At 38.7% G+C, this 22,975-nt stretch overlaps 1 protein-coding gene across 5 annotated transcripts in view; it reads left to right on the top strand.

The window, feature by feature from the left end:
* The window catches only part of Tenm3 (teneurin transmembrane protein 3), a 1,721,676-nt gene that overhangs the window by 861,379 nt on the left and 837,322 nt on the right, over nucleotides 1-22,975 (top strand). For all 5 annotated transcript variants that reach the window (XM_026786916.1, XM_013352002.2, XM_026786915.1 and 2 more), the window contains exon 4: nucleotides 11,698-11,777. The gene's annotated coding sequence lies outside the window, so the exon portion shown is untranslated. The remainder of the gene's footprint in view (nucleotides 1-11,697; nucleotides 11,778-22,975) is intronic.

Here is a 22,975-nt window from a genome sequence, read left to right as displayed (position 1 = left end):
GAGAGAAAGAAAGAAAGAAAAGGAAGAGGAGGGAGGGAGGGAGAGCAGGCAAACGGAAGGAAGGAAGGAAGGAAGGAAAGAAAAGAAGAAGAAAGAAAGAAAGAAAGAAAGAAAGAAAGAAAGAAAGAAAGAAAGAAAGAAAGGAAGGAGTCAGAGGAAAAGAAAACCAGCAAGCCTAAATCCTATCAAAGGAGTTGGACCAAACTGGAGCAGAGAACTCACAAGAGCCACTGTGTTTTAATGGAACAGTGAGAATGAGGCAAGAAAAGAAAATTGGAAGCAGATTGTAGAGGGCTTAATACCTGATGAGGAATGTAGACTTTGTTCTGTTGGTATTGGGCAATTCTTGCGGCGTTTGGAGGGAAGAAGGCACGTGATGGAGAGGTATTTGGGGAGATTAACCCAAGGGCTGTGTGCAGGCCAGGAGATGACTCAGAAAACAGCTGTGAGAGGTGACTAGACTTGAGAGCCATTTTGATTTGGCTGGCTCTGAGCTTCCACAGTGAAATCATTGTATGACTATGTCCGAACTCCCTCTCCCGCCTCGCTCCTTTTGAGCTCTTAATAAAGCGATTGCTTCTATCAAGTCCTTCGTGTAAAATTAAAACAAATAATCCCCTTCCACACATACCCACACACAGGAAAAAAAAAACTGATCTGCCCTTTTCCCCGTTGTTTTCTTGATTCATGGTGACAAGCTAACTAAGAAAGCTGACAAGGACGTAGCAGAAGCATGGGAAATTATGAAAACAAGCGAGTGTTTGGCTAAGGAAATGTTTATCACTGCGCCTCTCATCATTATGAGTTAATTACAGGCTCTCAGCAAATACCCCATTGTGAGCTCAGAGGTGCAATATGTTTCATTTGAAAAAGTGAAATAGTGCTTTCCTTTCCAGTGTTCGGTTGCGGTTCCTGCTATTTTAAGGCTACTCAGTGGTACCAATGTACGTTGACAACCAATTATCCCAGCATGCCTTCCCAGTGTATTTTAACTATAATGCTTTTTAAAAGCTTGAATTGCAAAAAAAAAAAAAAAAAAAAAAACAGAGTTCTGTCTTAATTGATCAGATGTGCATCTAGAGTTGTCTGAACACAGTGTGTGCAATATCCGAATAAATTATAAATTAATTGACTTCCGTGAACTGGGGAGAAGGGAGGCACACCTATTGGAAAGAGAAACATGGAACTTCTTCCTCACAGAATTTCCCCCACGCTGTTTCTTTTCTTCACTTCTGAGAAAAGGTCATGTGTAGTGTTGCGATCTGACTAAAGCCACGAATAAAAAGGCACCCATAGGCTGTCCTCCGTAAGTTCTTCATCTGCTTTACAAAAAAAAGGCAGTTGCTAAAGATTATTATTATAGCTGTGAATGGTGTAAGTCTCAGATATTGCTGACACCGCCATATTCTTTTGATTGTGTGTGTGTGTATGTGCGCGCACAGGCGCGTATGTGCATGCAGTGCCTCTGTACACACATGCTCCTGTGGATGTGTGCATGCAGGTACCTGTGGAGGCTTGGGGTCAACCAAGGCATCTCTCGATTACTTTTTACTTTAATTTTTAGTGCACTTGGGCTGGATCTCATTGATTAGGCAGCACACTGGCCAGCCATTAAGCTCCAGGGCTCCAACTGTCACTATCAGCACTGGGGTTGCAGAGAGATATCAATGAGGCTGGCTATTGTGTGACTGCTAGGAATCTGGACTCTGCTACCCAGGCCTGTATCATGAGTCCTTTTCCAGCTGAACCATCTCCCCAGCCCCTACGCCCCATTGTATTTGGTAAGCTTGATCCAAAAGTGCTCAATGCCATCTTCCAAGCAAAAGGTGACTTTCAAAAGTAAAACATTCTCCTGTTCACATTATCCTACTGTCTGTTAACTGCAATCGTTGTTTAAAAAACAGCTTCTATGATTGATCCGGGCACAGAGCCGTTGCTTCATTTACTTTGGTTTGATTTTTTTTTTCTCTTGCTGTCCCAGTTGGCCTCTCCCAAGTAGGAAAGTCAGACAGTAGTTACCACTGTGGAAAGAAAAGATAAGCTGAAAACTGTGGGGTGTATTTTTTTTTCCTTAGACTCCTTTGCCAAGTGTTACACAACTGTATCGAATTTCTTTAGACGTTGATAATGAGAAACAGACACTTCATGGAAATATAACCAAGAGATTTGCAGTAATAGATGATTTCAGAAAGACACATGGTTCTAAATGGCACTAAGATTATGAGCTTTAGGGTTCGGAATCTTTCATTTTTTTCATGTTTGAGTAGGTACTATGGTTGATTATCAGGTTGAGGAAGGGCGGAGGCCCTGTCTGCCGATTATAAATGTGCATGTGTGTAAAATTTTCACACATAATATAATATTTCAAAGTTATTTTTATGGAGGCTCAGGGGTCCCAGAACTTAAACAAAACCACTGATGATTGGCTCCAAGAATTACTTAGAAGAAATCATAGTTATTTTTTACATCCCAAGGAGTCATTTGCAGACTTTCAGGCTACAGATCACATAATGTTTATTTATTCAGCTGGCTTTGGAGATTTGAACAATATTTGGAAGCACATGAGTCTTTGCCCCGCTTAATAAAAGTATGCTCAAAGGTATAGCTACAGCCTTGCTATATCCAAAAGGTTCCCACAAGCAGGGGTGGGTATTGGTAAAATGTAATTCTGAAATTAAAAGAACACAAGTCCAGAAAAAAAATCACCTGCCATCATCTTTAAGAAATCTTTATCAAGCCCTACATCCCCTATGCTACAAAGCTCAAACATATATTTTACAAGAACACTGCAAAAATGTAACTTGCATTATTCTCTCTGATCATCTGTAACAAACAAGACCTCATCCATCTCCTAAGAATGATATTTAACACGAGCCGTGTAATTTAGTTGGTATTAATAGTAAGCTTTATGTTACAATGTCAGCTCATTCGTTTCTACAAGAGAAGGTGCAATAAGTATTTCATGGCAATGTCTCCTGAGGAACATTCTCCTCTCAAATGTGAAGCAATCCTTCAGTGTGCGTGCCCATCAGAAGTCTTTAGCAGATGTAAAATGCATCTTTTTTTACTGCCTTTGAACAGATAAGGAACTCGAGATGCAACTGATATATTCATTACGTAGACGATACGCAACAACAAGCCTGGGAGAGCTGAAGATTTCCGTCATATTTCTTTGGTTAGTTCTTTCTTTGGTTTTTCATTCCTTCACTTTCTTATTTCTATCAAAGCTCCTAAAATTTCCAAAGTCCATGACTGGTCAAAATGTCTTTCTTCCATAGTTTTCAATTCTTTTTTTTTTTTTTTGCAAATTTTTCACAATTTTAACATCCCCTAATCTTTTCTTTGGTTAGTTCAGCGATGGCTTAAAGGATCCATGTACATTTAATTAGTAACTGTATTGTAATACTACTGACAAATTTAGCTGTGTATAAAAGGACTTCTTCAATATTAATTTGTCTGGTGGGGATGATAACTATTATATTTTCTGTTGCTGTTTTAGATGTTTTGAGCATTATTGCTTGGTCATTCAACAAAGAAGATATTTAAATAAACAATAGGTCAGGTGGTGGTGCCCTAACACACGCCTTTAATCGCAGCACTGGGTAGGCAGAGGCAGGAGGATCTCTGTGAGTTTGAGGCCAGTACGGTCTACAAAGCAAGTTCCAGGACAGCTAGGGCTGTTACATGAAGAAACCCTGTCTTGAAAAACAAAACATTCAGGAGGATGCCTATATGTTTGTCTTTGGATTCACCTTCTTATTTAGCTTCTCTAGGATCGCAAACTATAAACTCACTGTCCTTTATTTATGGCTAAAAACCAAATATGAGTGAGTACATCCCATGTTCCTCTTTTTGGGTCTGGCTTACCTCACTCAGGATAGTGTTTTCTATTTCCATCTATTTGTATGCAAACTTCAAGAAGTCCTTGTTCTTTACTGCTGAGTAATACTCTAATATGTATATACTCCATACTTTCTTCATCCATTCTTCCATTGAAGGGCATCTAGGTTGTTTCCAGGTTCTGGCTATTACAAACAATGCTGCTATGAACATAGTTGCACATATGCTTTTGTTGTATGATAGGGCCTCTCTTGGGTATATTCCCAAGATTGGTATTGCTGGGTCCAGGCATAGGTTGATCCCGAATTTCCTGAGGAACCGCCGCACTGCTTTCCAGAGTGGTTGTACAAGTTTGCATTCCCACCAGCAATGGATGAGTGTACCCCTTTCTCCACACCCTCTCCAGCAAAGGCTATCATTGGTGTTTTTCATTTTAGCCATTCTGACAGGTGTAAGATGGTATCTTAAAGTTGTCTTGATTTACATTTCCCTGATCGCTAAGGAAGTTGAGCATGACCTTAAGTGTCTTTTGGCCATTTGAAGTTCTTCTGTTGAGAATTCTCTGTTCAGCTCAGTGCCCCATTTTATAATTGGGTTGGTTAGCCTTTTACGGTCTAGTTTCTTGAGTTCTTTATGTATTTTGGAGATCAGACCTTTGTCAGTTGCGGGGTTGAAAGGAGACAGAGACAGAGATCCACATTGGAGCACCGGACAGAAATCTCAAGGTCCAAATCAGGAGCAGAAGGAGAGGGAGCAGGAGCAAGGAACTCAGGACCATGAGGGGTACACCCATACACTGAGACAATGGGGATGTTCTATCGGGAATTCACCAAGGCCAGCTGGCCTGGGTCTGAAGAAGCGTGGGATAAAACCGGACTTGCTAAACATAGCGGACAATGAGGACTACTGAGAACTCAAGAACAATGGCAATGGGTTTTTGATCCTACTGCACGTACTGGCTTTGGGGGAGCCTAGGCAATTTGGATGCTCAACTTACTAAACCTGGATGGAGGTGGGCGGTCCTTGGACTTCTCACAGGTCAGGGAACCCTGATTACTCTTCAAGCTGATGAGGGAGAGGGACTTGATGGGGGAGGGGGAGGGAAATGGGAGGCATTGGCGGGGAGGAGGCAGAAATCCTTAATAAATAAATAAATTAAAAGAAAAAGAAAAACAAAACAAAAGGAAACAAAAAGCAATGAGTTTTAATTAAATAAATTTATCACACAAACATACATATATGTATAAGAAGAAACTATCTTTTCTAAAGAAAAAAGAAGTATCTTTTCTAAAGATACTTTCTAGACAGAACAATGTATAAAAAAGCTGAGGGCCATAGTTCACCATACTAGTTCACCATATACTAACACCATAATTTTCCATAAGTCCTATAATTTTATGAAAAATAATAAAAATTTAAAATTTCATTCTATCAATTCAGCTGACACGCTGAAAGTATTTTCATTCTGTTTTCTCCCATGTCTTTTTTGTTTTGTTTTGTTTTGTTTTGTTTTTTGAGACAGGGTTTCTCTGTAGCTTTGAGCCTGTCCTGGAACTAGCTCTCGTAGACCAGGCTGGCCTCGAACTCCAAGAGATCTGCCTGCCTCTGCCTCCCGAGTGCTGGGATTAAAGGCGTGCGTCACCACCGCCAGGCCTCCCATGTCTTTTCTAGTATTTTTCCTGTCTTTTTTTTTTATCAATCCAATCTATTCCTCTACAGTTTGTGAGTTAAGATGGTTACTGGAAGGTGAAATATATACTAAGCTTTCTCACAAATCAAACTTCTATGAAAAGCAAGTGAAAAAGGAAAGGAAAAGCCCAACATGTTGTTAGGTCTTACAGTGTGCCAGCACTGTTAGAGATAGATTTTTATACGTGTTTTCTTAGTTTGAATGAAATTATTTTAGAATTGCTATCTCGTTCTATTGTGTATGAAACTGTGTTGTATTGTTTTTAATATTATTACTTGATTATTTTGATGATTGGAAGTATATGCCCAGTTTAATGCAATAGGAAATAGCTTTCAGGGAATAAAATGTAGAGTACATAAAATAGAAACAACAATGTATTTTGACGGTAAGATACTATATTCCATAAGAAGCCAATGCATCCATTCTTATTGACGCTATCCTTGGATGATAGTATAAGCGCAAACAAGAGAAGTTCAGTTCAGACATCAGAACAAAAGCACAGAGGAATTTCCAAAGTACATCAGGAGAAAATGAAAATAAATTCTGTGTGTTTTGTAAAAACAGCCTAACTATATTGGGGGTGTGGTTGCTGATTTGTACAGACTCTTGCCTAGGTGATTAAAAAAGACTACTTCAATCATAAGCCAAAAAGAATAGAATTTGGAAGCAGACTGTTAACCGTATTAATTTCACCAGTTGCAAGATGAAGTAGATGCTATCAATAACCATGTTTCTTCCTTTGGATTGTGTATCTTCATGGCTGAACAGTCATGCTTCATCGAAGAACCATAAGCAATGCATTTTGAACAAAATCACAGTGATGCTGATACTTTTGTGAAGATTCATTAATACCAGCTACTAAATAAAAATGCCAAAGACACAGTAAATATCATGCCTAAAAAGCATAAAGAAATGCTACGCTGGTTTGAGTACGAACAGGAAGTGAAGTTTGCATTCTGAGAATAAAATGGATGTCTGGAAATGGGCAAAAAGTGGATTAGAAACAAAGATGATAATGGATCTCATGATATCTGGAGCTGCTCTTTGGCAAGACTACCAAGAGGTTGACCGTTATTTACATCTCTTCCTGGGGTATCTAAATCCGCAAACCTTTCTTTTCTAAAAGTATCTGGTAACAGCCAACAATTCTTTTTTTTTTTTTAAGTGGAATGTATTTTATTTTCCCTCGGAGGCATTAACCTGGTCAGAAAGCTTTCTGTCATTCCCCAGTCCACCGTGGCAGGGATCTGAGAAGCCTCAGATGACAAAAGAAGAAGAGGGAGGACCACTTATTCTTTGGGAGGCAGTTTAAATAGCTTGTGGGACCTTTAGGGCATCTCTCTTTTTTTTTTTTTAGATTTATTTATTTATGATGTATACAACATTCTGCCTCCATTTATGCCCACATGCCAGAAGAGGGCGCTAGATCTCATTACAGACGGTTGTGAGCTACCATGTGATTGCTGGGAATTGAACTCACGACGTCTGGAAGAGCAGCCAGTGCTCTTAACCACTGAGCCATCTCTCCAGTCCCCAATTCTTTTATTAAGTGTCACATTCATGAAGGATTTCTTTTCGTGCCCAACTACCATTTTGTTAAGGTCTCAAATCTTTGAACTGTTTCCCTTAGGAATAGACATACCTCTATATATTTAGACTCAGCAAGAAAAATAATAACGCATATCTTAGCTAGAGCAACTCAATAACTAACTTACCAATAGTACAACAATTGCACAATAAACCCAAATGATAATCAAATATAAAATCTAATGATAATGGCATAAATATGTTAATTCATGTAAGTTTGTCTACAACCATGACAAATTCAAAGCAGCAACACTAGCCTGTGTCCCTCCTTACATTCCAGGAATTCTGATGATGTTCATGCGAATCTATGGAGCAGGAGCACATCCCAGCTCTCAAGCATTGGGTTGCAAGTAGATATCCAGGCAGAATAATGGCTTAGCGGTATTAATTCTGGTCGTGTGCTAATATTAGTTTATAAACTGCACCTTCCGCTACCCTCTCAGCAAATATAAGTAAATACTCATTATCATTTATGAAAACGTACATGATTCTACTTCAGAAGGCTAGATACCATCTCGCAGAACCTTCAAGTGCCTCTAAAGTGGGCAGGACCGGCTTGAGTTTGAGGGACTTCAGCAAGGATTCACTGGCTATGAACTGGAGAGAAAGATGGACCCTCGATGGCGGGTCCATTTTCACCTTTATTTTCTTGGGTATTAATGGTTATACAGCTGAAACACCCAGGCAAGAAAGAGAAGAAGGAGGAGAAGGACGAGGGGACGAGGAGAAGGACGAAAAGAAAGAAGAGGAGGAGGAGGAGGAGGAGGAGGAGGAGGAGGAGGAGGAGGAGGAGGAGGAGGAGGAGGAAGAGAGAGAGTTTCATTTGCCTAAGAAACCAACAGAGACCTGTCTCCTGCTTAAAAATACATCTTCCAATCCCCACAACAGGAAAGCCAATGTGAGGAACTGAGTTGATACAGTGTAGTCAGCCTTTGTTTCAACCCGGAGGTAGAGTAGGACACAAGGAAGCCAGTCCCAGATGACAAAGTACCACATGCTTTGTGTCAGATGTGAAGTCAGTGAAGGGACATGAGTATAAAGGGAATGTATTAGGGTGTTGAAGAGCAAAGGAAAAAGGAGAAAGCGTGAAAAATAGGGGCAAGATATTTATTTTGTACATGTGTGGAAACGCAATGGATCCCCTTACTTTGTACAAGGAAGAAGAGTTACAAGGGGGCCTGCGAGGTCAAGATATATGAAGGCCAATTCGGTGTAGTAGACAACTTGCCCTTACAGGTTTCAATTCATATCTTAGCTGCCAACTGTCCCAGGCAAGACCCAATGTGCAGGGAAATCTTAACTAGCATTCACTGCTGTATAGCCGTCGCTCTTTTAAGCTTCTCAGAGGAACAGCCTCCCTCAGCAGGGTCCTTGAATTAACATTAGATTAGCAGGGCACATTTTCTGGTTATTGTCCTCCATTGGATCACCAGTGAAGTGACTCGATGGGTCCCATCGAAGCCTGTGACACCTACATGTCCAAGCATGCCAGCTATCTGTACAAAGAAAAGTGTGTTCTGATGTGAAATCTCTCCATTTTCGTCCTGTTAACAAGTTCTATTACATTATGCAAGTGTTACTAAAGTCAATTTACAAGTATCTTTGCCCGCGTGTGAGGCTTGCTGTTAGGAAAAGCATTTAATACATTTCACTTGAGTTGCAAAGAAGGCCATGATGGTTAATAACTAGCAAATATGGTTTTGGATATTAGCTTGGGAAGAAGAATTCATATCTTAATATCTCCTATCAATGGCTGTGGTTCTAGAATCAATCTGATGGAAAGACTCAGATTGCAGATTTGAGATTTTATTTCCAGGGAACCCTTGGACACGTCTTAATTTGGCTCTTGGTTAGTTTTCCCCTCTTCCTCTTCTTTTTTCTGTCAGTATGTTGAGGATGATGGCCCCAAAGGAGATAGGGGACAGGAAGACATATAGACATTATGTGATGGTGGTTTCAGATAGCTTAGGTACTATGTAAGTAATTCTAAAAAAAAAAAAAACAAAAAAAACAAAACATATCTTGTCTAGTTGACTCTTGGATCCTCTGTGTGTTTGATCATAGACACACTGACAGGCCATCCTCACAGGCCTACAGAGCGTGGTGAACATGAGGGCTTGACTGCTTGCTAAAGCACTTTCCTCATTGAAGAAACTGGCAGTGACCTTAATCAGTGACTCTCTTTGCTTTTTAGTGCTGACAGAAATAACCATTTTTTTTCTACTCTATTTTCATCATAGACTTTTTTCCTCTGATCTTCAGATATAATATATGTCCCAACGTCTGTAGTGCTTCACAAATCTGCTCAGAACTCCTCTGGCTGTATTGCAGCTCCCCTGATGCACCCCAAATGTGTGTGCGAGCAGGATGATTGGGAAAAAAATCTCAAAACACCAAAAAATGTGTGAGCACTGGAAATGGACAATCTAGGCAAATGTCCGTTTCGTTATGACTGTTTATGAAACTGCATAGGATACAAATTGTCCCAACAAGGTTCTTTAAATCTCTTCTATGTATCTGCAAGGAAAATCAAATTGCTAAAACCTAAAAATAGCTTTGCCAAGATAAGAGGTAATAGCCAGGGATGCTTTTAAGTCACTTGATACGTAGAAACCACAGTTCTGTTGGCATGGCTAAACTCAACAGTACCCATAAGTGCCACATATTAACATGCCGTGTCTATCATCTGTAATTTTCTGAAGCATTGCTACCTGATCCATTTTATTTGGAACCAAGCAGTATCTGTTTTTGTGGTAGCCGAGGAGGTTAAATGAGTTAACGCTCACAGATCTTCTAGAAGAGTGCTTCATGCTTCCCCAACAGCACCACTCATACTCATCTCTGTGGACTCCCAATTGTACTGTGGAGTCAGGGTTTGTTTTGGCTATGGGTTTGCCCCCCAGCCCCACAGTCAGCCTGAGTCTTCTGGCTACACAGGCACACCAAAGCCATAAGGGAATCCTCACCTTCTAAAGTGGAATGGGATCTGAGAGTCTTCACACCGAGTTTAGAACTCAGCACTCAGACATTGTTCTGTGCTCAGTCCTTTATCTTAGACCTGACGGATCGAAGGACATATTGCACCATGCAGGGCCTTGGCATTTCTTGTCCACAAAACTCTAGGTGGCTTCAAGAGGGGAAACATCTGAATCCCTTGCAGGAACCCCTAGTGTACTAAATTAAACCACCTGCAGAGAAATGTGGTACACTAAATTTAATTATCTGCAGAAACAAACCCTGGTATACTAAGTTTAATCACCGGGAGGTACTCCTGATGTGTTGAGTGTCACGGACACACAGAGAACATTCAAAAGAGCCATCCATAGGAATAATTACCCACCATGAAATAATATAGCTTCGTCGAGGGTAACTTCAGAACTCTTAACGTCTATTCAGCACAGGAAAATACAGATTCTGGCAGATTTTTGCTACTAATATATACATACAAAACCTGAGTATAATGCAAGCTCCATTGCCCCATAGCTTTTGTAATTACCTTGGCTCTAACCAAGTCAAGAAAAAAAAAAAGAAACTGTCACTTTCCAGCATGCCTCCTGCTTGAATTTCACAGCATTCCAATCTCAGGACACAGGCTCCTTTCTGAGACACACCACTTTATTTTCCTGATGCCAGGCTCTTTTGAAGATTGCGCCCTCTCCCCGATGACTTCCTAACCCTGCCCGTAAGTGAGTCTGTCCCTCTTCCTCTTCTTTCCATGTTCCTATCTGTCTTCTGCCCCAATCTCATTAGATGTCATTGCCTTAATAGTCCCTTCTCTGCAACTCAAGATATTCTCTCTCTCCATTGCTCCACTACAGGCTCTCCAGAGACCACTACTACTTGTCATTATAACCCACTGTGTCAGTCAGTCTCAATGAAGACAGAGGCATGGCTCAATCCTTTTTATATTCACTGCTGAGTGCCCATCACCTTGCTACCAATGTGTCTGCAATATAGGAGAAGATTCAGTGTCTTGTATGAAACGTTTCTTCAGGGTTCCAAAGCTTTTAAAACAAACATTTTATCAATCTGATATGAATTAAGTTCCACCCTTTTACATCCATCTATTCAAAGTCTGTGAGTGTTGTGTCCCATGTACCTCTCCTGCTATTCCCATGTCCCCTTCCAACTGCAGCTGTCAGATCACCTGTTCCAGAAAGTGTGAACAGTCTCCCTGATGGAAGCAGCCTTTTGCCTTCTAGGCTCATAGCATCCATCCTCCTTTAGGAATTCACTCATGTGAGGTGTCTGTTATATTTTCTTGTTTACCTAATTTTCTTGAGGAAAAACTTTGCCTGGCATTGCTATGTCTCTGTACCACTTCCATAGGAACTGGCTGGAAAAAACTGGTATCACAAATGTGTATGTGAAAAACAGCATCAGGATAGGCCAGCCACTTCAGTCTTTGTAATCTCCTTGGGTCGAGTCAAGTCAAGAAACAAGCGATTTTGTTTTGCATGAGTATTTGAACAAGTGACTTAATTTTTATACTTATATAAATTAATATACCAAAGTAAAGACTAGATAATAAAAGAACATTTAACAGCATAGTGCTTTTCTTCTTTGTTCTCCTTCTTCAGGCTTCAACCACATAGATTCCTTTGTTTTGGTGACTCAAGCAATCTGCCACCCAACTGAAGAAGAACAGACAGACCTTTGGGTAAGTACCACAAACATTTATAATCACACACACACACACACACACACACACACACACAAATAAATGAAACTTTAAAAAAATCCAAAGTCTTGGTAACTTTGGAGAGAAGACATATTTAGTAGAGAAAATTGTTAAGCAAAATTTTGGGGTGTTTTAGACATTGGCATAGAATCTTTCAGTTTTGTATAAAGCTGTGGGAAATTCCATATCTTTCCTGAAGGAATTTATATGTAGGGCAAAATGTTTTAAAATACAACATATATTCTGCAAAATGTGCACATTTCTTACAGCCTCATGGATTTTTCACACAGTGAACAGGTATGTACGGGCTACAAGACATAGTTAAATGGCATTAACTTCACCAGCATCCCAGTGGGGCCCCACCCCTTGCTCCCGTTTCCCATCTGGCCACCCCTCTCTCCTTTCCGTTACAAGTAACCACAAACCAAATTTCTCAAACTGAAAATTGGTTCGTGGAGAGGCTGTCTTTTTAAAACGACTTCAAATTTACAACAAAATGAGAAAATGTGAGCTGAAGGGCCACGTGACTCTCTCATCTATGTAACAGCTGCTTACCAGATGATTGGGCCGCTAATTGGGCTCCTGTCCTGAAGCCCAGCAAGTCTCACCTGTTTAATTGAGGATCACTGCTGACTCAGCACTATGTGCAGCTCCCCCTCCCTTTAATATGCAGTTTAATAAATTATAGCCTGCCCAAGATCAGGAAAAGTATTCATCACACCCAACATTTACAAGGAAAAAAAAATCTCTTTCACATTGACTGGTTAAATTTCCAATTAACATGGACCACTCTAAGGAACCAAGAAAACAGATCAAAAATACACTTAGATCAACCTGAAGTTTAGTGACACGTTTGCTGAAGACTCCATTGTATTTAGAATAATAAATGTGAAATAAAAATCTTATTTTTTATGTTCAGGAAGATAACTGTCTTTCCTGCCCTTTACTACAGGGAGATTACTACCAACCTCCCAATTCCTTGCTAATTTTTAGCCCACTTGCCAAGGAATAGTTATTACATCATGACACCTGGGTGTCTCACTGACTCAGGCAGGTGAATACTGAATATCGTGCAGGTTGAATATTAGAGAGAAAGATAGGATTTCTCTTTGCTCAAAATTTTAAAAATAAGTTTTAAATTTTATGGTATCTCTAAATGTTACTGATACTTCTTCCCATATTATTAATTTTTATGTTCAGTGCATTTCTTAAGATAATATCATACATATCTCATTTCTCTTCATTTGGTATCATTAATTATATGTAGCATTTGGTATAAGCTTGTGCATTGCATGGTAACAATCTGTTCCACAAAGGCACTGATTGACCTTGGCCCTAAATTTTAGAATATACATCAATTTAAAAGGATCTGTAGTTCTGCCTTTTATGTGACCTAAATATGTTTTTAAATGTGTGGTAAATCTGTCTTTAGTTAGTTAGCATTGCCTGTAAGAAAACTGCCTAAAATCAATAATTCCTGATCAAGTTTTATGTAAACCTAATATGTTTTCTATATATCTTAAAGGATTTATATGTCATAAAATAGTAAGTTGAAAAATAAAAATTGATATTAAAAGGCAACTTGATGGTAACTCGAGTTTTTAAAAGACGTGTTAATGCTTACAAAAATAGATAGTTTGACTATACTCCATTCTGCTGTCAGTGTGCATAACTGGGAAGAACAAGGAGATCTTTCTGTAGTGAAGGAGAGGTCAGTCCCCCTCTCCCACCCACAATAGGTCACCACTGTCTCATATCTGTGGTGGGATTCATTTGTCCCGTCCATGAACTTCAGCTCCGTGCGATGACACAATGTCTGCTTTATTTACTTGGAAATTCAGCATTCGCTGTGATGTATCTTAGTTTCATTTGTGATGCTGGGTATAGCAGTAGTCATGTGTTTGTTATGTTACTGTTGGGTAGCATTGAATTTAGCAAATGTGCCACACGTGATCAGCATTTTACAAGACATCGGGTTTGTTTTTAAGCTTGAGAGATTATAAATAAAGCTGCTAGAAGCAATTTTGAAGCAGTTCTTTTGTGATGACATAGGCGTGAGTGTGTATGTGATTCATTTCTGTTCAGATAATTTCTGGGTCATTGAATGAGTGTGTTTAATTCTATAAGAAACTATGTAGGAATGTCGTGTCTTAACAGATTGCCTTTCCCATTTAATAATCCCACAAGAATGTCCCAGAGTTATATTTCTCCCAAATATCCCCCTCCATTTGATGTCATTAATCTTCTGGGTTTGGCCCTATCTTGTTATCTTCATGTAGTTTTAATTTACATCATTCGAAGGCTTGTGATGCAGAACCCACTATCATCACTCATTAGCCAGTCATGTAGGTTTTTTTTTTTATTTTGAATTATTTCTTCAAGGTATTTGCCCATTAAATGTATTTGACTCATTTTTAAAATGTATTTGAGACATGAATGCTTTGCCAAATATTATCCATTATGAATAATTCAAGCCCACCTAAAATTTGTCTATTCTCTTAACCATCCTTCAATGAATACAGTTTGGGGAGGTCTAAATGCATCCTATTTTCTTCTATACTTTGTACTTCTGTGTTAGGGATTCTATTGCTGTGAAGAGACATCCATTACCACAGCAACTCTTATCAATGAAAACATTTAATTGAGGGTAGCTTGAAGTGTCAGAAGTTTAATCCATTATCATCATGGTGGAACATGTTGGAATGCAGGCAGCCATGATGCTGGAGAAGGAGCTGAAGTTTCTACATATTGATCCATGAACTGTGTTATACACTGAGCATAGCTTGAGCATAGAGGAGCTTAAAGGCCACCCCACAGTGACACCCTTCCTTCCATAAGGCTATAACTACTCCAACAAAGCCACACCCCCTAAGAGTGCCTCAGCATATGGGGGCCATTTTCTTTCAAACCACCACAGCTTCTTATATCCTCTCAAGGAAACATGTGCCAAAAGCGAGTTAAACATCTTTATTTAGTACTAACACTTAAGATTATACCTGTGACTCCCTGGAATTAATTGCATGTGTGGTATGTAGGAAGTCTTAATGTCAATCTTCATACATTTATGCAGTTTTTCTAGTGCAATTTATTGATAAATTACTTCCTTCCAAATGAAAGTTATCAATGCTTGAAAGTCAGCAGATCATCTGTGTATACTTCTTAACAGGGTATTCTATTTCACTGAACCATCCCATCATGTCAATGAACCCCACTTCCCGGAGTACCATGAGCCTCTCTCTGTGATGAGATAATTCATCAACTGTCTTTTTTCATACGGTTTCCTTGGCTGATTTAAATTCTTTGTATTTCTTTATGCATTTTAAGATAAGCCTTCCAACTCTACAAAGAAGAGGAATGACGATGGCAACCACGTTTAGTCTTCCAACCCATAACTGTGACCGCCTCTTCTCGTTAAATCTATCTTCATGCTTGATTCTTTTCCATTGGCACCTTCATTCATCTTTCCAGTTTATCCTTAAATATTTAATCTTCATATTATAAATCAAAGGGGTTTTATGTCCTCTCTATTAGCTACTGACAGTATATAGATATGTAATTGATTTTCAAAGTATTGATCTATGTCCTACAAACATTCAAATCTCCTTATTATTTCCAATGGGGTTTTGATGTTGTTTTTCACTTGGCTTTTTTTAAAGTAAATTTTACTATAAAAATTTGCAAACATATAAAAATATCACACACCAAAATTGATCCTACTGTAAATCTATACAAGCTAATGAACAGTTAGAGTTAGCGTTGCTGTGTGACATAATTAGTCACTTTAATATAATAAAGAATTTTACTTTGTCATTTGCAAACTTTATGCCTCTTTTATGTCTTTCTCTTCTTTTGTTGTGCTATCTTAGACTATTCAAACAATGTTGAGCAGGAGCTGAGAACAGACATATTTGCCTTGTTCCTGATCTTTGAAGGGAATGTTCAGTGTTTTATCATTATGATATTGATTTTAGACTTTGTGTGAAGGCCTTCTAAAGCAAAGAAAATTTGTTTGTATTCCTAGTTTTTTAAAGTATTCTATACAATAAATAAATATTGAATTTCATCAAGTTTTTTTTTCTTCCTGCAGATACTAAAATGATCATAAGGTGTTTCTTTCTTTTCTGATAAATTGGTAAATAAAATAGATATTTCCAGAGATAACCTTACTCTGCCTTCCTTTTATATCCCTTACTTAGTAATGATGTATGGTTATCTTACGTCCTCCAAAGTTTGACTGCATAATATTTTAAAATATTTTATTTTTTATTCAAGGGAGATATGATTTTCTGTCTCTTCTTGAAATATGCTTTTGGTTTTTAATATCAGGGTGCCGCTGGCCTCATTAAATAAGCTGGAAAATATTTAAGTGGTTCATCTTATCTTTTCTTAAATAATTTGTATAGGTCTATCTACTCCATAAGGTTTGTGTAAATGATCACGAGATAATTCATCAACCTTGAAGTTTCTTGGTAAGGAGATTATTAATTATCAATCCAAATAGCTAAGATGTAGGGTTACCAATGTTTTCATTTTTTCTTATGTTAATTTTGTCAGTGATATTTTCCAGTGTTTCCGCTCCATCTGAGGTGTCTAACGTGTCCCACCACTGTCCACGATCATCCTTCCTCACCCTAAAGGCACCTGTGTGACTACACTCTGGTCACATTTCTTCTTTCGTTTGTGACCTTTATAATTACTGTTTTCATTATTGGGTACATTTGAAGTTCATGTCAGCAGTTTTTCATGAACTAACTCTTTATTACAATAAAAAGTTGCATTAGTCTTAGCACTCATAAGGGTTTATCATCAACACGTGCCCATCCTGTATAAACATAGATTTAAAAAATAAAGAAAAAAAAGAGATTGGTTCTCAACTTTGCAATAAACAGCCACTCTTTGCCAAACTATATATATGTAATACTCACAGAGAATCTTGTGCCAAGGAAATTTCTCCTTCTATTCCTATCTGTATTCATTACTTTTGAATCTCTGTGGCCATACTACCGGACAGAAAAGAGAAGACCGCTTTATTTTAGCACACGGTTTTAGAGAGTTTCAGTCTATGCTGGCAGTGAGAGTGTGCACTAGAGGCTCTTCGTATCACAGATTCCTCTAAAGAGTCCACTACAAACTGCTTCCAACGGCCAATTGTTAGTAGCCACTGTTACCAGGCCAGCCTCTTTCTATTGGTATCAGTAGCTTCTCAAAAGAACTACCAGCTGGGGCACAAGCACTCAAACCATGAACATGTGGAAGACATTTCATATTCAAATCGTAACACCACCCTATTCATATTCCTCTCTGCTCTCCTGCCTTGCAAATTCCAGACAATCCAGCAACCTGGTGTCTTTTATCAGATGCTTCTGTTTGGTGATGACACAGCTCTCTACTTTGGCTCGACGTCTTTTGATGCCATCTGGAAACTGCCACAAAACAGGAAGCCGGAACAAACATTGCATTCTCTTCGTGGGTTTCCCCTCTGGGGAGAGTCATAGTCCTGACTGCATGACATCATTGCCTCAAAACAGTATTTTTTTTGTCCAGTCTTACTGCTCTTTACAGTGAAAAAGAATGTCCAGTGGCAATGAACAGAGGTCCTTTCATCGTTATTTTATTATCAGGTCAAATAAATAGGATGAATCTCTCTTTACTTTGGCAGAATTAGAAGATATCTCATCATTTTCACAACTAGACAAAGTAACAGATAAGGTGGACACATTTGTCAATTTTTAAGGTGGCCCACCTTTAATGTTTGTTGTAAAGAACCCCTCATTCCACTCTCAAACAGAGCTCAAATTTTGTGATAATTTTCCCAACAATTTTAAACACAAAGTGTTACACTGATGATTTTTAGAATGAACATCCTATAGCTAAACTTGACGTTCACTTTAGAATAGCTTCTAATATTTGATTAATTCTCTCTAAATGGCATAGCTATTTTTGTTTTAGGAATACTTTCTTCTTTAACAGTTTGCCTACAACTGACTGTTCATTATCTTTGACATAAGTTTCAAATGTGGTCAAAATACATATCATAAACAGATAATCTATACACAGAAAGCATGCTTTTATGAGAAAAAGTGTTTTAGGTAAGACACTTGTAACCTATTTACACAGAAATGTATGCCTCTTAAGAAGGCTGTCCGATTTGCTTGCCATGGTTGACTGACATAGCTCCGTGAACCCTCTGTCTAGTGCTGTGGCTGGGAGGAGCAATAAAGATGTGCTATTACTTCTGGATCCTCTTTGCTTCAGTTTATAAAAGCCTTAGTCCTTTACACATCAGATAGGGAGGAGGACTTGGCTTTCTGAAAGACACTAGGGAGCTTGAATATACTCAAGCACCTTCAGGAAAAGTAAGATGCAAAAAAAAAAAAATCCTCATTTTTCTATATTTGCAAAAGAATGAGTTGCTTTGGTAAATCCAGGAGTAAGTACGTTGTCAATGACCATAAACATGAGTGCCCTTGATACATCCCTAGCCATACTGCCCCGCCTTGCTAAGCATGATGTCAGGTTCTTGTTCACTATTTATTTTTCTTTGAAGGCACACTTAGTTAATGCAAACTGACAATGAGAATGGGTACCCGGTTATTTTTTAGTCACCAAGTTATATATCACACTGAAGACTGTAATATATATTGAACTTTCAAATCTTATGCAAATATGTTGTATTTCCACACAGCGCCTCTCCAGCAATTTATTACTTTTATGTTTTTACACTGAAACCAATTCATAACCTGTTTAATGCCAAGCCTGTGCCTCGTGAGAAATGTGGAGTACACCACACCTTTCATTAAGTAGAAGATTTTCTTTGATGGCAATCTTCATTGAAGTCTTACACTGTTCGTCAGGGCCATGTGTTTTGAGAGTGGCAGCCTGGGCGCGGTACTGTGTTCCCTCTGTTTTAAAACATCTCGAAGGATGCTGTCAGCTTGAAATCTCAATACCTAACATCCACGAAATCAGATCAGGCCATTTTTATATAACGGTTTGCAAATGTGTTTTTTTTCTTTGAACGTTAAATCTGTTTCTATTTTTCAATCAATTTAAAATGTGTAGAAAAAGTGTTCTGATTGTATATTATCCAATTTTCATCAGCTGCCGGAAGGAAATGCTGTGAAAATCTGTGATTTAAAACCCTTCAAACTTCTGCTTGAAATGCATGTTTTGTTAAGAACATTAGATATGCAAAGCATTTTAAAACAGAATTTTGATGTCTTTATTAATAGCATTTAAAAGTTTCAGGATTTCATATATTCATAGATTTTGTTCTCCTTCACTGACAAGGTCAAATATTTTAGATACATATTTCTCTTGGGGAAGATGGTTGAGATTGTTAAGGGGACTCGAAAAAGAAGGGGAAATAATTATATTATCAATAGTAAAGCTGTGCTTTTTAAGAGTTATTGGGAAACTGTATTTATCATAATATGAATATATAATCATAAATAATCATAAATACTTTAAAACACATTGTAGATAAATCACTTGCCTTTGAGCTGTATGAAATACAAATACCTTGCATTCCTGCGTTTGGGATCTGGTTAAATAAAAACTGTCAAAGGAGGTGCTTTCTTAAGTGCTATTGGAGCATAGAGGAGAAAAAAATATCCGTTCTATATCGTTCTATATACTTGAAGTGGGATTCAAGTGAAAGATGGAGGCAGTGCATCCTAACAGCTCATGGTTAAAATAATCTTAATTTTAACAAACTTAAGTATGTTTTCTATAAAACTAAACAGCATACATTTGATATGAAAAATTAGTAGTAGAAAGCATTAAATAAGCCAGGGCAGTGGTGACTTTCTCTTTTACAGTTATATTCGGTTTCATATTAATTGGGAAAAAAGAAAGACAAACCTGTTCATTAATACTCTGCTCCATTATTTATATTTGGTTGTTCCTGTTCTATCAGAATCCATGTCCATTCCTAAATAGGAGACTTCCAAGGTAAACATCACAGCAAAATCACACAGCTTATCTTCTCACCTAAGGGAAGCCTCAGGTAGTAAATGGAAGTCTCGGGACTTTGTTCTGACTAAAATACAGCTCTTCAGTACACTTCCGTGGCATTAGATCAGGTCCAAGGCAGTAACTAACATTCCACTCCACACATCTTTCTTTAAGCCTACAGCAAGAGGAAACGACAAAGAATTTGCTAGCCCTTCCTATCAAGAGGAAGTATCATTAATGTACTTTGTTGATATACGCCCCCCCCCCTCTCTCTCTCTCTCTCTCTCACACACACACACACACACACACACACACACACACACACACTCATTTTCCTACTTGGAGGTTGCAAACGCAGTTGTCAGATGGACAACTCTCTACCCAAGCTAAAGATGTGGATTGTGTTTGATACGGTGACAAAGCCATTGGAGAGTAGAAGAGGAATATAAAAGTGTCTGTCATGCCAACTAAATATTTTTAATGTTCAGAATGTACATGATGGCATTACTAATTGCAGATGAGCCTGCCTGGTATGTTCATGTGATGTTATATATAAGGAATATCGAATATCGTATTGCACACAGGTTTTCTAAATACCAGGAATGTTACTCAGTCCTTAGGTAGGGTCCACCCATCCCAGCTGTGTGATTACAATAGAATTAAGCAAGATCATGAATGACTATTAGCTAGGGTATGAAAGATAGATAGTCTAATTGCATGACTAACTTACACATTGAGTGTGTGTCTGTGTGTGTGTGTGTGTGTGAGAGAGAGAGAGAGAGAGAGAGAGAGAGAGAGATTTAAGTGAATGATAAATGTTTAACTATACAGTGAATAGATTGTATGGTTAGCAGCATAGAAAAACAACATAGAAAAGGGAGGAGGAAAGAAGAGACTAAAGAAAACAAACGGGGGACATGGGGGTGAAAGCCTTAGCATTATGTTGGTACCTACTCTGATCAAAAGGTACATCTCTCATATTGACTATAATTATCATAGTATGGTACATGATTCTGTCCAGGGTGCTGCTTCGTTTATCAGCTGTATTATTTTTGTGGGTGATTATTTTCACATCTATAAATGCTTGGAGTTGACCTTGGACACCATTCTGAGGATGCTTTTTCTTCTAGCAACTTAATACATAGTGGCTTCCTTTGTTGCTTAGCAAGGATGGCTCTAACACCTCCTGATTTTCTCCCTCACCACCCGCCTGTCATTTCTGCTCTCTTGTCTTCCGGCTGTACTTCCTTAGCACCCCATCACGTTGGAAGGTAGAACTGTAGTATATTTCATTCTCTGTTAGCAATCAACTTGTCAGTGAGTCCTATACAGGCAGGGCCATGCCTCCGGCTGCTCCATGCTAGCCTGTATGTCCTCCTGGTCTATAGCTCTCAAACAAGGAAGAACAGCGTTTTCTGCCTGGTAAGTTCTATGTGTAGGAAAAGATGGGTCAGGCGACAGGAATCAGCACCATCAAGAGATTTAAAGGTGAAAGATCAATATTTAGCATACTGTCTGTACATGAGCAGCTGCCTCAAATAAATAAATAAATAAATCACAGGAAGAGAATGAAGCAAAAAGAGGGAGGAAGGGGGCAGGGAAATGCCCCAAGGATTTCTCAGTGAGATTTTCTCTGGGCGCATTGTGTTTTCATCAGTCCTCTTAGCCAATGCCAAGGGATACAAACTCCCTGTTCGCCCTGAGGAAGCGCAGTCGCGCAAAAACTGGGCGGAACCAAGAGAAGGTAGATCAGACCTTGAGGGCAAGTGACTGCCAACTTAGAGAAGGAGGTGCCAAGTGAGCGACTCCATGGCTAGTGTTCTCATGAGAGTTGATTCACCATCCACGGCCTCATTAAAACCCGGGAGGGCATTATTTTTAAATTTTGGTGCACAGTAATAACCACAGTCAGGGAGAAAAAAAAAATTCAGGTTGTCTTGAAATATTCCTGCGTTTATCTCACCCATTGAATGTTAGAGATCGCTCTGAGAGAGGCCCAGATGTGACGCTGTGATATTTAGCAGAGCTCTCATACTCTTATAAAATTGGTAGGCACACTTGTGGCGCCTAGCTGATTGCACACGCCCAAGTGAGCTGTTGAATACCCGCACCTGGGAGCTTCAAGCATACTGACACGGCGGGGCGGGGGCGGAGTGCAATTGTTGTTGTTGTTGTTTTGATTTTGTTTTTCATGTTCAGTTTGGGTTTAAAAAGAAAGCCAGTAAACTTTTTTTTTTTTTTGGTGTGTCTACGTTAATTTTTCAAAATTCAGCACTTGCAAGTCAATGGGGATGGGATAAATAGGCTGGGATTTTCATTTGCATTGCCCTTCCCGTTCTCTGAAATAATTTATTATAATTTTCATGAGACTTCGTGATATTATTCATTCACTTCATAATTGAAACGCGGTTAAATTCTCCCTCATGTTGATTGCTGACCTATGCCAGCCAAAGGCACCTTCTTCTCTGTCTCTCCCTTCCAGGTATGGAAGTTAGCAAGTTTAATGCCCAGTGATCACCTTCACGTGTGATTCTAATCACACTAAATCACAATATAGAAAGGAAATTCTGGAGGTGGGTTAGGGGTGTATGGTAAATTAGCCAATGGACAAGTGGTTTAAAAATTAAACTATGCAGATGCTGAGAATTGTTGGAGTTTAAAAATAATAAAATGCACCAGAAGATTCAAAGATTGTGTTTATTTCATCAGCAACAATTAGTTTACCACTCTGACATAAAAATATTACTAAAAATGAAGCAGAGGCAACTTGTCATACTCAAAACACAATGTCATTGTGACATGTTAAAGAATATGAAGAAAATTGTTGCCAGCCACACTAATGCATGATATTTAGTATGTTATTTGGTAAATATATTTGGTAAATTAAATTATAAAATAAACACAATTGAGTTTGGCAACATCCTGTCATGGAGGGGGAAGGGCTTCTGAAGCCCTGCTCCTTCCTTAAGGATCTATAGGCTGTTAATGTTTCTGGGGAACAGAAAAAAAAAATTCATTAATGTTAAATTGCACCTGCACCTGAAAATGATTCTTCATCCATGTTCCTATAAGAAACCCTAATTAAACTAATAACTGTAACTAATGGGTTAAAAAAAAAAAAAAGAAAAACTCTGAAAGTAGGGACTACCTGACAAGAAGAAAAAAATGGAAGAGAACGGGAGGAGGTCCAGAGAGGGGAGAGGGCAGGAGGAGGTCCAGAG

The sequence above is a fragment of the Microtus ochrogaster genome, linkage group LG7_11, assembly GCF_000317375.1.
Source record: "Microtus ochrogaster isolate Prairie Vole_2 linkage group LG7_11, MicOch1.0, whole genome shotgun sequence".
Taxonomy (NCBI): Eukaryota; Metazoa; Chordata; class Mammalia; order Rodentia; family Cricetidae; genus Microtus; species Microtus ochrogaster.
This window is presented reverse-complemented; position numbering and strand designations above follow the sequence as displayed.